Here is a 13,278-nt window from a genome sequence, read left to right on the forward strand (position 1 = left end):
TCAAGAAGTCCGGTAGGAGACACTAGACTTAAGGTGTGGGTCACCAAAATACAAAGTGAAAAGGTGCATAAATCCAGAGGCACATAAACACATTTTTCTGGCCTGATTGCAGGTTTCTCAGGGAAGCAGGAAGGGTTGTGTGGGGTCCCTCTTCTGCAGAGAGGTCCCTCTCTGCTAGTAGAAGAGGGAGTTGTCTCAAACCTGCTCTGAGGTCAGCTCTGTTGCCACCCCCCCCCCCACCTCTTCTGCCCCTAAGTGCCACTGCCTGCTGGGTCCTCTGGCCTGGAACAGCCTCTTGTTCAGTTTCCAGACCTACGAAAGGTCCATGACACATAAAATCGTTGTGCACAATAGATTTAACCTTCAGTTTCTGAATAAATGAAGGAGATTATAACAGTGCAGACTGGAATCAACTCAAGGTGAATATTTAACATTTTCAGTCATCTCAGCCATTAGGGATTATTCCCCAGCCAGCTCTCTAATGCTTATCCCCACTTGAAGTTCTCTGCTTTGTCCAGAATCTTCTTTTCATCCCCTTTCTTCTAGGATCCTAACAATCTCTCAGAGTTTTTATTCCGTTGAGCATCGACTTCTCTTTATGTATGTTAATCCTCCCCACCTCAATCCCCCCCCCCAGTGCCCACAAGTACTTCTGATAAATATTTCCTATTCAAATAATGTATTGCACTGTGAGAATGCAGGTTTCACTGAGAGAAACCTTCCAGAAGCACCTGTCAGATGTGTGTGATTATGGGAGTGATGCAGACAGGTTTGTGGATAAGAGAAAAACCTTTCTCCTTCCCAAAGATATGGAAAACATTTCCCAGAAGCCGCACAGAATTGAGATGTCAGAGATGCAAAAGAGACTGGGCTGCCTTCTCTCGTGTTAGAAAATCTCATAATTCTGCCCCCACCCCCATTCCCAGCAGACTTTCACATCTCTTCAGCTAGAAAGAGAATCACATAGCCACGCCAAGAACCATCAGAGCTTAGAGGATGGAACTAGCCAACCATGATTGGCTAAGATGTATGAAGATTCACTACCTGGGGCATGGTATCTGTGTGCTGTATGGAAGGTAAGAACCTGAGCAAAAGTAGCCAACAGGGAGAAAAATAGGACAGCTGAGCTCCTTAGGGCAGAACGGGCAGACATTTGAGTACTGACCAACAGGTTCTGCCCCACTGGACATGAAGCTTAAATATCTAGGACACTCTTCTCTGAGACATTGTTTAATCCATGGGATGACTGAAGAATCTGGTGAACTCCAGGGCACCTGGGTGGCTCAGTGGGTTAAGTGTCTGACTTCGGCTCAGGTCATGATCTCGTGGTTCGTGGGTTTGAGCCCCATGTCGGGCTCTGTGCTGACAGCTCAGAGCCTGGAGTCTGCTTTGGATTCTGTCTCTCTCTCTGTCTGCCTCTCCCCTGTTCATTCTCTCTCTCTCTCTCTCGCTCTCTCTCAGAAATAAACATTAAAAAAAAAAAAAAGAATCTGCTGAATTCCTCTTAAGCTTCACCAGATACCAGGCATAGTGTACTTATTCCACGTGTACAAATTAGAGTCAAATGGAGCTGAGTTCAAGTCTCAACTCCACCATTAACTAGTTATGTGTTTGGGGCTTCTTAATAACCTATCTCTAAGCTTTCAGTTTCTTCATCTGTAAAATGATGATAGTTAATAACTGATAATTATTGATTGATAATAACTGGTAGCTGATAATGGTGATACTAACCTCACAACGTCTCTGTGGGAGGTAAGTGTCTGATAGCAAAGCATTTGGCACACAGTGAACACTCAATGCATGTTGCTTATCCTGATTACTGTTATTTTTATCTTTTTTTATTTTTATTTTTGAGAGAGAGAGAGACAGACAGACAGAGCATGAGTGGGGGAAGGCAGAGGGAGAGAGGGAGACGCAGAATCTGAAGCAGGCTCCAGTCTCTGAGCTATCAGAGCGCAATGCGGGGTTCAAACCCACAAACCATGAGATCATGACCTGAGCCAAGTTCGGACCCTTAACCGACTAAGCCACCCAAGCACCCCATATTGTTCTTTTAATCATAATCTTACCTGGAAGAGGGAATAATGGCACTTACATCAGTATGGGGGAAAAGAGACAAGTAAATAATCCAAGAAGACCCTTTCCCAGTGGCACTATGGGAAAGGCAAAACATCTTTGTTCATGATCATTGAAGACCTCTCTGATTATTTCCTAAGGACAGATTCCAAGAAATGAGGGTTGCCAGGCCCACAAATAGTCAGAGGGTCTACATGAAATAGTGCTGGTGACCCTAAGTTTGCTGTTGGCAAGTGACCTCAGCTAATGAGATCAGATGACATCCGTACAAGGGTTTTGAAAGAACTCCAAGTACCGCTAAATGTAATGATTTACTATTACAAAGCAATACCGTACCTAAGGCCTGGCAGGCTGCCCTGAACAAATAAAAGTTTCTGAAGAGCTCTCCAGAAACTATGGGCTCCCAAGGTTGACTTCTGTGATGTGAAAGCTGGTGGGGTTAAGACTAATGGGGGGCATCCCTAACAGGCTGCTGACACTAGGCACTAGGGCCCTTGGGGGTGTTTCCTCAAATGAAAGTCTAGTGACATCCTGTCGTGAGCTCCTCAGGGTTGTCCCTGTGGGGGCCAGGTGTGCCCTGGGTTTATAGTGAGAATCTGTTTGATTCAGTTTTATACCCAGGAATATTAATACATTGGGGTCACTATAAACTAGATTTAGCTAGCGGGATGCCTGGCTGGCTCAGTTGGTGGAGCACCCAACTTTTGATCTTGGGGTTGTAAGTTTGAGCCCCACACTGGGTGTGGAGATTACTTAAAAATAAAATCTTAAAAAAAAAAGATTAAAAAATTTTTAGCTAGGGGCGCCTGGGTGGCTCAGTCGGTTAAGCGTCCGACTTCAGCTCAGGTCACGATCTCGCAGTCTGCGAGTTCGAGCCCCGCGTCGGGCTCTGGGCTGATGGCTCAGAGCCTGGAGCCTGCTTCCGATTCTGTGTTTCCCTCTCTCTCTGCCCCTCCCCCGTTCATGCTGTGTCTCTCTCTGTCTCAAAAATAAATAAACATTAAAAAAAAATTAAAAAAAAATTTTTTTAGCTAGAGATCTTTTGGGTCACCCAGATAGTGTGATTTCAGGTACCAAATCTTTGTGAGGGTGGCATTGTGCTGAGGAATTTTCCAAGGCCCAAATAGCCACATATCCCCATGGTTTTCTTCTTTGGTGTGGATTTTACTCTTTTTTTTTTTTTTAAAACATTTTATTTTACTTTTTGAGAGACAGAAAGAGACAGAGCATGAGCAGGGAAGGGGCAGAGAGAGAGGGAGACACAGAATCCAAAGCAGGCTCCAGGTTCTGAGCTGTCAGCACGGAGCCTGACGCGGGGCTGGAACCCACGAACCAGGAGATCATGACCTGAGCTGACGTCCGATGCTCAACCGACTGAGCCACCCAGGTGCCTCGATTCACCTTTCAGGGTGTTGTCCTTAGAGGTTCCTAGCTTTAGGCAGAAGGCTCAGGTCCCTGGTTTTGTCTCCTATCCCCCTGGTGTGTCACCTGTTAAAACCCATGTTCTGGGCACCAGAGATGAGCAGACACTCTAGGGAAAAGTCACTCTACAGTGTGCTTATCCCTCTGGATTGCTGCTGTCATTTTTTTCTGGCCTCCAAGGGATTCCCGTACTTTCCCACCAGCCCATTCACACGTTAGTAGAAGATGCTTTTTTGCATGGAACCCATCATTTGTCAGTGTGCTATATGGGGAGGGTTTCTCTGCTCATCTTGGCTGCCATATGGCCAGAAGGAGAAGTCCAGGAGGATGTATATTTAAGACTTGCAAGTCTGAAAAATTATAGATGGCGTGTCTGGAGTAAAACAGGGTTGATGATTACATCTCGGAACACTAAAATGAAGAGGCTCGAGCAGGGTACAAAGGAAAAATACCTGGAGATTCTGCTTTTATAGAGAAGATAGTGTGTTTATGGATCTTATTCCAAGGGGACAAGCCCTCCGTGAGTGCTTGCAAAATGAATGGGAGGCAGGTAAGGGCAGAATCGGATGGGGTTTTTAGTTGGTTGAATAACCAGACCCAAGTTATATTGGCAAATCCACAGCAACTTAAAAAGAAATTAATGTTTTATTTATTTTCGAGAGAGAGAGACAGAGCACTAGTGGGGGAGGGGAAGAAGGCGAGGGGGGCCCAGAATCTGAAGCAGGCTCCAGACTCTGAGCCAGCAGCACAGAGCCTGACACGGGGCTCAAACTCGTGAACCATGAGATCATGACCCGAAACTGAAGCTGGATGCTTAACCGACTGAGCCCCCCAGGCGCCCCTTACAAATTCACAGCAACTTTGAATGCACCCTCCAGAGCAGCTACTACTGGGTTCCGCCCTGTTTCCTATTCAACGGGATCCTCTTATATATGCTTTATACGAACTGTTTCCTGTTTTACCAATGTTATATATAGGAATGTTGGTGACAGAAAGTTAGATTTGTGTATGACCGAGGCTAACAGTGTTAACTTGCGTGTTGAAGGTGGAAAAGCAAGCCCTACACCCACACCCCAAATAGGGAATGGGTGAGTTAAAATCTAACAGAGCCAAATGTTCTGCATCCAGATGGAAAAGTCTACAACACATCCCTGTGGCCACCATCCAAGATGGAACATCAGCCTGGAAAAAATAAGTCAGAAAGGACTGGATGTGGAAGATGTGGCTTTTTGACAGCAATAGTGGTGAACAAGGCTCGGGGCTCTCCATGGACTGTAAACTCCAAATGAGCCAAGAATGTGGTTCAGTAACAGTTGAGCAGCTCTTGGGCTCCGTGGACAGCAGCACAGAGTCCGAACATGAAGTGAGAGGTCCACATGAAGTGGACCATGAAGTGACCTACCTCCACAATGGTCAGGCTACCTGGGTGCAGGGCCTTGCCTTCTGGGCACCAGAACAAGCCAGAGTGCAGGGCAGGAGGGTTAGCAACACGGGAAAGCGGCAATGGAAGCTTCTCCCCTAGGGTTCTGCCAGAAGTTCAAGGTCGGCTTAGGCTGAATGGGGAGCCTCTGAGGGAGACTGGGTTAGTCTGCTGGGGTGCCATGACAAAGTACCATGGGTAGGTGTGGGGCTGTCTGGGTCTCAGTCGGTTAAGCATCCAACTTTGGCTCAGGTCATGATCTCACGGTTCTATGGGCTCAAGCCCCACATCAGGCTCTGTGCTGACAGCTCGGAGTCTGGGACCTGCTTCGGATTCTGTCTCCCTCTCTCTCTGCCCCTCCCCCACTCGTGCTCTGTCTCTCTCTTTCTCAAAAATAAATAAACAGTAAACAAAACAAGACAAAACAAAACACCACAAAGTGCCATGAACTGGGCAGCTTCAACAACAGACATGCATCGTATAAAATCTGGAGACTAGAAATCCAAGATCAAGGTGTCAACAGGATTCATTCCTTGGCTTATAGGTGCCTGTCTTCTGTCTTTCCTGTCCATCTGTCTTCACATGGCCTTCCCTTGTGTGTCTGTGTCCCAATGTCCTCTTCTTTCTTTCTTTCTTTTTTAATTTTTTAATGTTTATTTGTTTCTGAGAGGGAGAGAGTGGGAGAGGGGCAGAGAGAGAGGGAGACACAGAATCCGAAGCAGCCTCCAGGCTCTGAGGAAACGTTCAGCACAGAGCCTGAAGCAGGGCTCGAACCCACGAACCATGAGATCACGACCTGAGCTGAAGTCAGATGCTCAAATGACTGAGCCACCCAGGCACCCCCTAATGTCCTCTTCTTTTAAGGAGCCCAGTCCTATTGGATTAGGGCTCACCCAGTGACTTTTTTTTTTTTTTTTTTTTAGATTTTATTTTTAACTAATCTCTACACCCAGGGGCACCTGGGTGGCCCAGTTGGTTAAGTGTCCAACTTCAGCTCAGGTCATGATCTCATGGCTTGTGAATCAAGCCCTGCATCAGGCTTACTGCTTTCAGCACAGAGCCTGCTTCATGCTTCAGATCGTCTGTCCCTTCTTTCTCTGCCCCGCCCCTACTGGTTCTCTCTCTCTCTCTCTCTCTCTCAAAATAAATAAATAAACTTAAAAAAAAGTAATCTCAAACTTACAACCCCAACACCAAGAGTCACACACTCCATCAACTGAGCCAGCCCCTGTCCTTAAGTAATCTTTGAGATATAATTGACATAGGACATTATATTAGTTTCAGGTGTGCAACATAATGATTTGATATAGGTATATATTGCAATGTGATCACACTAATAAGCCTGTCTAACATCTGTCACCATAGTTACAATTTTTTTTTCTTGTGATGAGAACTTTTAAGATCTACTTTCTCAGCAACTTTGAAATAGTCAGTATAGTGCAATTATAGTTGCCATGCTGTCCATCATGTCCCCATGACTTATTTATAACTCGAAGCCTGTACCATTGATCCCCTTCACCCATTTTGCTCAACCCCCTGCTTTGCCCCTCTCTGGCAACCACCAATCTGTTCTCTGTACTTATGAACTTCCCACTCCCTAGATTCCACACAGAAGTGAGATCATACATATGCTACTTGTCTTTCTCTGTCTGATTTATTTCACTTAGTATAATGCCCCCGAGGTTCATCCATGTTGTCCCAAATGGCAAGATTTCATTCTTTTTAATGCCTGAATAGTATTCCACTGTGTCTATCTGTCTGCCTGTCTCTCTCTCATCACATTTTCTTTATCCATTCATCCACCTGTGGACACTTAAGTTATTTCCATGTCTTGGTTATTGTAAATAATGTTGAAATGAATATGGGGGTGTAGATATCTTTTAGAGTTAGTTTTAAATTTTAAACATAGGGATTCTTGTCTTTATGCTTAAAACAGTGGTTGAATTGTAGCAAGGTGACTAGAGGGAGGAGGAAGTCAAGTCCAGCTTGGTTCTGCTCAGCTGGGACCATTGATGATCCTCCTACAAGTGAACTCCCCCCCTGTTTACAGGCCTATTCATATCAGGGAAGGATATGATCACTGGATCTCAGCAGAGATCACACTGGAAGGTCACTATAGGATTCAGATGGCCTTGGTTCTAACCTTGTGTGTACTATGCACTCTCAGTCTAGTTATGTAACCTCTTGGGGCTTCAGTTTCTCTGTAAAACTGGGATTAATTATAACTGCATCTACTCCATCAGGTGGTCAAGAGGCTCTAGTTGAGTTGACTGGTATAAAGCCACTGGTGAGGTGCCTGGCATGCCGTGAACTATTGTGGTTAACTAGTAATGCCATTGTTACGGTGATTATATATTTGGACTCACTCACATGGGACACAAGATGAGTTCAGGGCTCTGGGCTGTTGAATGATCCTTGAACTAGGCTGCACGTGTAGGCCCATCTGCCAGCTCTTTCCTGCCTGTATGTCAGTGCCCAGGCATCTCTGTCTACATACAGCACACAAAGGTGCCAGGGATATATAGGAGAGCTCGGTACAACTCCAGTGGCTCTGACAGGCATCCAGCCAGGACAGGGTGGCCTTCCTCACCCTTTAAGAACCAAAGTCAAGAAGACAGTGATACCACTGGGCTGTGTTCCCGGGTCTTGCTTTCATTCGCCCAATTCATATGCAAATTTTGCATGACCTTCTTTGAAATTCCGGGACTCAACCATACAACATGTTACTAAGACTTCTCTGATCATTGGAGTGTCAATCACTGGCAAATTGAGAGTCATTTATAGCAGTGCCTCCCCCAGATTACCTTTGGTAAAGGCCAAATGGCAGAGGAGAGAGATATATGGCACAGAGATGGATCTCAGAGCTGGGCCAGAACCTGGGGAGCAGCTGAACTAACCCCAGGGCTTCCTCTAAACATCTGAGTAGTGTGTAAAGGAGGAGGATCCTCATCGCTGCAAGAGAATTGCAGCGTAAAGAAACACATTGTGGATGTATAGACACGTCCAGGCAGCACGGGGTGGCTGGCCATGGAGTGAACTGTCATTCATGACCACGTGGTCCTTAAGCTTACAGTTCCAGGAGTCACAGTCTGATTTCAACAATCGATGACAGGCACTGAATGTCAAGAGAGAATAAGGCAGGACACAGTAGAGGGCTAATTGGAATTTCTAGAGGACTTTGCAATAGGAAGAACACTTGAAAACTTACAAATAGCATTTTATCAGGAAAGTAAGGAAAGGCAGGTTGGTTGAAAGAATGATGGCAGGCAGACTTCAGATGCCTTGGACACGAAGACCAAAAGAAAACCAAACAGTTTACGCAGTTTAGGCAGGAGATGAACGGAGATCTGGTGGGGAGGGGGAGCTAACTTCAGAATGGGGCTCTGTGTGAAAGTATGTCAGCATGTACGTATGCAAGAGTACTTTGCTGCAAAACACAGCAACACATTGGTCATTATAGAAGGGTGGTCACTGAAGGATAGATCGGCAAGAAGAGAGAAGAGCCAGGATTTGATCGTGGCAGGAAAGAAAAGACCAGAAGTTGAGTGTGGTGGCCCGGTCAGTTGCAGGGGCTGGGCTAAGGGTGGTGGAAACAGAGCTGAGAAGTTTTAATCAGTCACACAGGTCACAGCAATTTGCATTGGGCAGGACTTAAGGGACAGAGGTGAAGAGAGAAAGGGGGAAGCTGAGCATGACGCCCACTTGGGTGGTTGGTGTTTGGGGTTATGAAAGGGAGGCTAATGAGCTAGGAAGAAGCATGGAGGATGGTAGGTGGAACCCAGGCAGTGGCTTCAGGGAGACACATTGCCCGTTTGGATGCAGCAAGCCACAGCCCAAGAGGAGACGGCGGTGAAGGAGCTTGGAGGAAAGTTTCAGTGATTCTGTAACTCCCTCCCTTGCCTCCATGACTTCACTGGTGGCAGTACAGTGTGTATGTTACACATGACTTCACGCAGTTGGTCCCCAGCCTCTCTATTCACTGGACCCCGGGGAATGCCCCATCGGGGATACCCAGGGACCGGTCCATGGTCCCTGCATAGTACCCTTGAGGCTCAGCGCCTCATCCCCTGTGGTTTCCGCCACGTCACTGAGATGCAAGGCTGCCTCCCAGAAGCCACTGTGGTGAGGTGGTTACATGTTGGAATAAGCTCTCTGTGTATCTCTCTTTACAGACAGATGGGGAGGTAAGCGGACTCCATGAAAAAAGAACATGCAAACTGGAGTCACTTGGCTTCTGCCTCTTACTGGGTGTGTGGTTTTGTGCAAGCAACTTGACCTTTCAAACCGTCTACTCCTTATCTGTGAAATAGGGATGATTCTGGCCATGGCTACCCACTCCGCTGTCTTGAGGATCATGCAGACTGGTAGATATGACAAGCTTTATCAATTATTATTATTTTTTTAAATTTTTTTTAACATTTATTTATTTTTGAGACAGAAGAGACAGAGCATGAATGGGGGAGGGTCAGAGAGAGAGGGAGACACAGAATCCGAAACAGGCTCCAGGCTCCGATCGGTCAGCACAGAGCCCGACGCGGGGCTCAAACTCACAGACCGCGAGATCATGACCTGAGCTGAAGTCGGATGCTTAACCGACTGAGCCACCCAGGCGCCCCTCAATTATTTTTTTAAATTTATTTTTTAAGTGATCTCTACACCCAACATAGGGCTCAAACTCACAACCCCAAGATTAAGAGTTGCATGCTGTATCAACTGAGGCACCCCTGGCAATGCTTTTTAAACCACAATGTACCTAATAAGTGGCAAACCTCACCATTCTTTAAATGCTGAAAACTGCATTTCTCCCTACCTTGCAAACTATAGCTGGGGGAAAGATCCTGGACAATTTATTTGGTGTGGGTCTGGATTAAAGGAAAACAAAAATAACAGTATTTTTTTTTAAACAGTTTTTTTTTTTTTCCAAATTGTCCACATTTACTCTGAAAGAAGAGACACTCATCCCAGCAAGCTCACTGTCAGGGGCTGCCTCCCCAGAGGCCCTGAAACACAGTGCCTGACCTGCAAATGCTCTCCTGCTCAGCCAGAGAACAGCCAGATGGCTATTGCCACCTCCCTTCCTGTGCAAACACCTCTCACCCAGCCGAGTAAACAGGCCTCCCTGGGTAAAGAGGTGCCTCCATGCTGCTTCTGTGTGGTGTAGCCCAGAAACAGGGAGGCTGATCCACAGGCTTGGGCTGTGTTTTCAGTCAGGGCCCCCAAGCCACAGGATCATCTGTCTTGGCTCCTTCTCTGTGTAAACAGGGCTGGCAGCCCATGTGGTTTGAGTATAGCCAGGGCCCTCCTCTCACTCCTCCCGGTGCAAACAAATTACAAAGAATCTTTGTAACTGTCCAGTGGAGTGGCTCAGCCCAGAGGAAGGGAGCCTGCGCTGGGAGGGGGCCAGGGTGGAGCCGGGGGTGCTGGGGGAGGCCCAGGGGCGGTGCCCACAACATCCCCTGTGCCATTTGATGGCACAGCTTTGCTCTGTCTAACCCCCAGAGGAGAGGGTCTGTCACCTGCAGCACAAACCCGGGGGCTGAAATTAAGGGAGGCAACAGAGCTAATATCCCCCAGCCCCAACACCTTCCCTATTGTAGCATTTCAGGTGTGGTTTAAAAAAAAAAAAAAAAGGACTGAGCCTGGGCGGTTCAGTCTTGATTTCAATTCAGGTCATGATCTCACAGTTGGTGAGTTCAAGCCCCTCATTGGGCACCACACTGACAGTGCAGGGCCTGCTTGGGATTTTCTTTCTCTTTCTCTCTCTGCCCCTCTTGTATTCACTCTTGCTCTCTCAAAAAAAAATAAATAAAATAAATAAATAAATAAATAACTTAAAAAAAAAATAAAAAGGACTAAGCCCCCTTCTTAAAGCAGTGCAGGATGGGGGTGGCTCAGTGGATTGAGCCTTTGACTCTTGATTTCAGCTCAGAGGTTCTCATGATCTCATGGTTCATGAGTTCGAACTCTGCACTGGGATTCTCTCCCCGGATCTCCCCGCACCCCCCTCCAAAATAAGTAAACTTTAAAGAAAAAAGCAGTGCAGGATAGAAGAAAGAATATTAGTTTGGGAGTTGAAAAACAAACTACTCCTGTCTCCACCCCTAATGAATGAGCTGTGTGCCCTCTGGATGGTGATACCTTAACCTCTCTTGAGTTTCCTGCCTGGATAAATTAGAATTATACTAATTGCCATATCTGGAGCCCCTCGATGTGACAGAGACTTTGGTAATGTTAATTTATCAGTCCACCCAACTACCCAGTGAGGTGGGAATGACTGTCGCCACTTTAGAGATAAAGAAAGCGAGACCGGCTGGCAGAGCTGACGCGCCAAGACGCATGTGACGTGGGGGAAGTAGGTCTTCTCTTTGCCAACCCCCCATTCAGCCCCTGCAACTAAGAAAGGCAGGACTTCTTTCCTTGATGTGAAAGCGGAGACTAGGCAGGTACTGGACCGCTTAGAACAGTCTTTATTGCTGGAAACAGAGGTTCTGACTCAGATAAGCGCAAGGCCTGGGAGTCAGGGCTCTGGCTCCGAGCAGCCACCTTTCCCCGAGGTCTCTTCCTCTGGGACTCATTTATCACCTTGGTTAAAATCCAGGGAAAGAGAACAATCAACGACTTGTTCCACCCGCAGGGCGGGGGGGAGAAACTGGCAACAAATCCTAGAGTCACTGTTACCACCATTTCTGTTCCAAGGCAATTCCTAAGTGTCTAAATTTCCATGGCACATTTTGGAGGCTGCATGAGGGAGGGAGAGGACCTGCAGCCCTTATACCTACAGGCAAAAATGAGCGCTGGGAGGCTTTGCTAAGGGGAAGGGGAAGACAGCTTCAGAGGATTTTGACAGACATCTCTAGACCATCATATTCCAGGAAGGGGATCCATACGCTTCTGCCACTGGGTCAAACGCAGCTTGCCACTTGCTTTTGTACAGCCAGAGATCTAAGAATTTTATGTGTTTACACTGTTGGGAAAAAAAAATAAAAAGAAGAATTGTTTGTGACATGTGAAAATTACGTTAAATTCAAATTTGAGTGTCCATAAATAAAGTGATTTTGGAATGCAGCCACATGCCTTCATTTACATAGAGTCTGTGGTTGCTTCTGTGCTACGGTGGCAGAGTTGAGTAGTTGTGACATCAACCATGTGTCCCGAAAAGCCTAAAATATTTACCATCTGGCCCTTTCCAAAAAAGAAAAAAAAAAAGAGAAGTTTGCTATCTCCTGTTCTAGGAAAAAGCATGTGCCTGGGGGGAGGGCATCACCATTCTGGAGGTACATACTTATTGACTCCCTCATCTCAGTTGTGCCTGGGGTCCCCAGGGCCAGTTAGGTCTGGTTGGTAGCCTGAGGGGTGTGGGCTCTCAGACCGGAGGAGGTAGGTTGTGGTCGGTGAATGAGTAGTCAGACCTGGCCTCCTCTGCCGAACCCTTCAAAAGTCATGTCCTTTCCTCCCCCTCCAGAGTGCTGGTAGTCAGGCTTGGGCTCCTCAGGAGGGAGACTGGAGGGTTTTCCCCTGGAGACACTAACCAAGAGACAAGATCTAGACGCTGACAGTCGAGTCTAGTTCCCACCAGGCCCTCTAAGGGAAGCTCATTGTGGACAAATCCTGCCCACGTGCAGAGCCTTCCACGGAGCTTCCCAGAGTCCCGCACTGACGTGTGAATGGAGAGCCAAGATGTTTGAGGGAAGCCCTTATCTTTTTTTTTAAAGATTTAATTTTTGGGGCGCCTGGGTGGCTCGGTCGGTTAAGTGTCCGACTTCGGCTCAGGTCATGATCTCACGGTCCGTGAGTTCAAGCCCCGCGTCGGGCTCTGTGCTGACAGCTCAGAGCCTGGAGCCTGTTTCGGATTCTGTGTCTCCCTCTCTCTCTGCCCCTCCCCTGTTCATGCTCTGTCTCTCTCTGTCTCAAAATAAATAAACGTTAAAAAAAATTAAAAAAAAAAAATAAAGATTTAATTTTTAAGTAAACTCCACACCCAACATGGGGCTCAACTCACAGCCCTGAGATCAAGAGTCGCACGCTCTTCCACCTGAGCCAGCCAGGTACCCCAGGAAAGCCCTATCTTAAGGCTAGGTGTGGTGAGGTCCAGGTTTTGGGACCCATCAAGGAACACAGGACAGAGACGTGGCAGTGTTGCACCACATGTTTTACTGGGTGGAGCTTGCACAGGATTGCATGAAAGGGGCCTTACAGAGACAGTGGCAGCCCCCGGAGGGGGGGTAAGGCAAAGGACCACTCAGGAGAGAGGGGTCTAGGACAGAGGACTTGCATGTCTAGGTGACATTGCTCAGCAGCATGGTGGGGAGATTCTGGGTCAGAATCCCCTAAGAGCAGCATTGACCTGGTGGCTTTTTATA

Source organism: Panthera uncia, chromosome E3 (assembly GCF_023721935.1).
Source record: "Panthera uncia isolate 11264 chromosome E3, Puncia_PCG_1.0, whole genome shotgun sequence".
In the NCBI taxonomy this organism is placed as follows: Eukaryota; Metazoa; Chordata; class Mammalia; order Carnivora; family Felidae; genus Panthera; species Panthera uncia.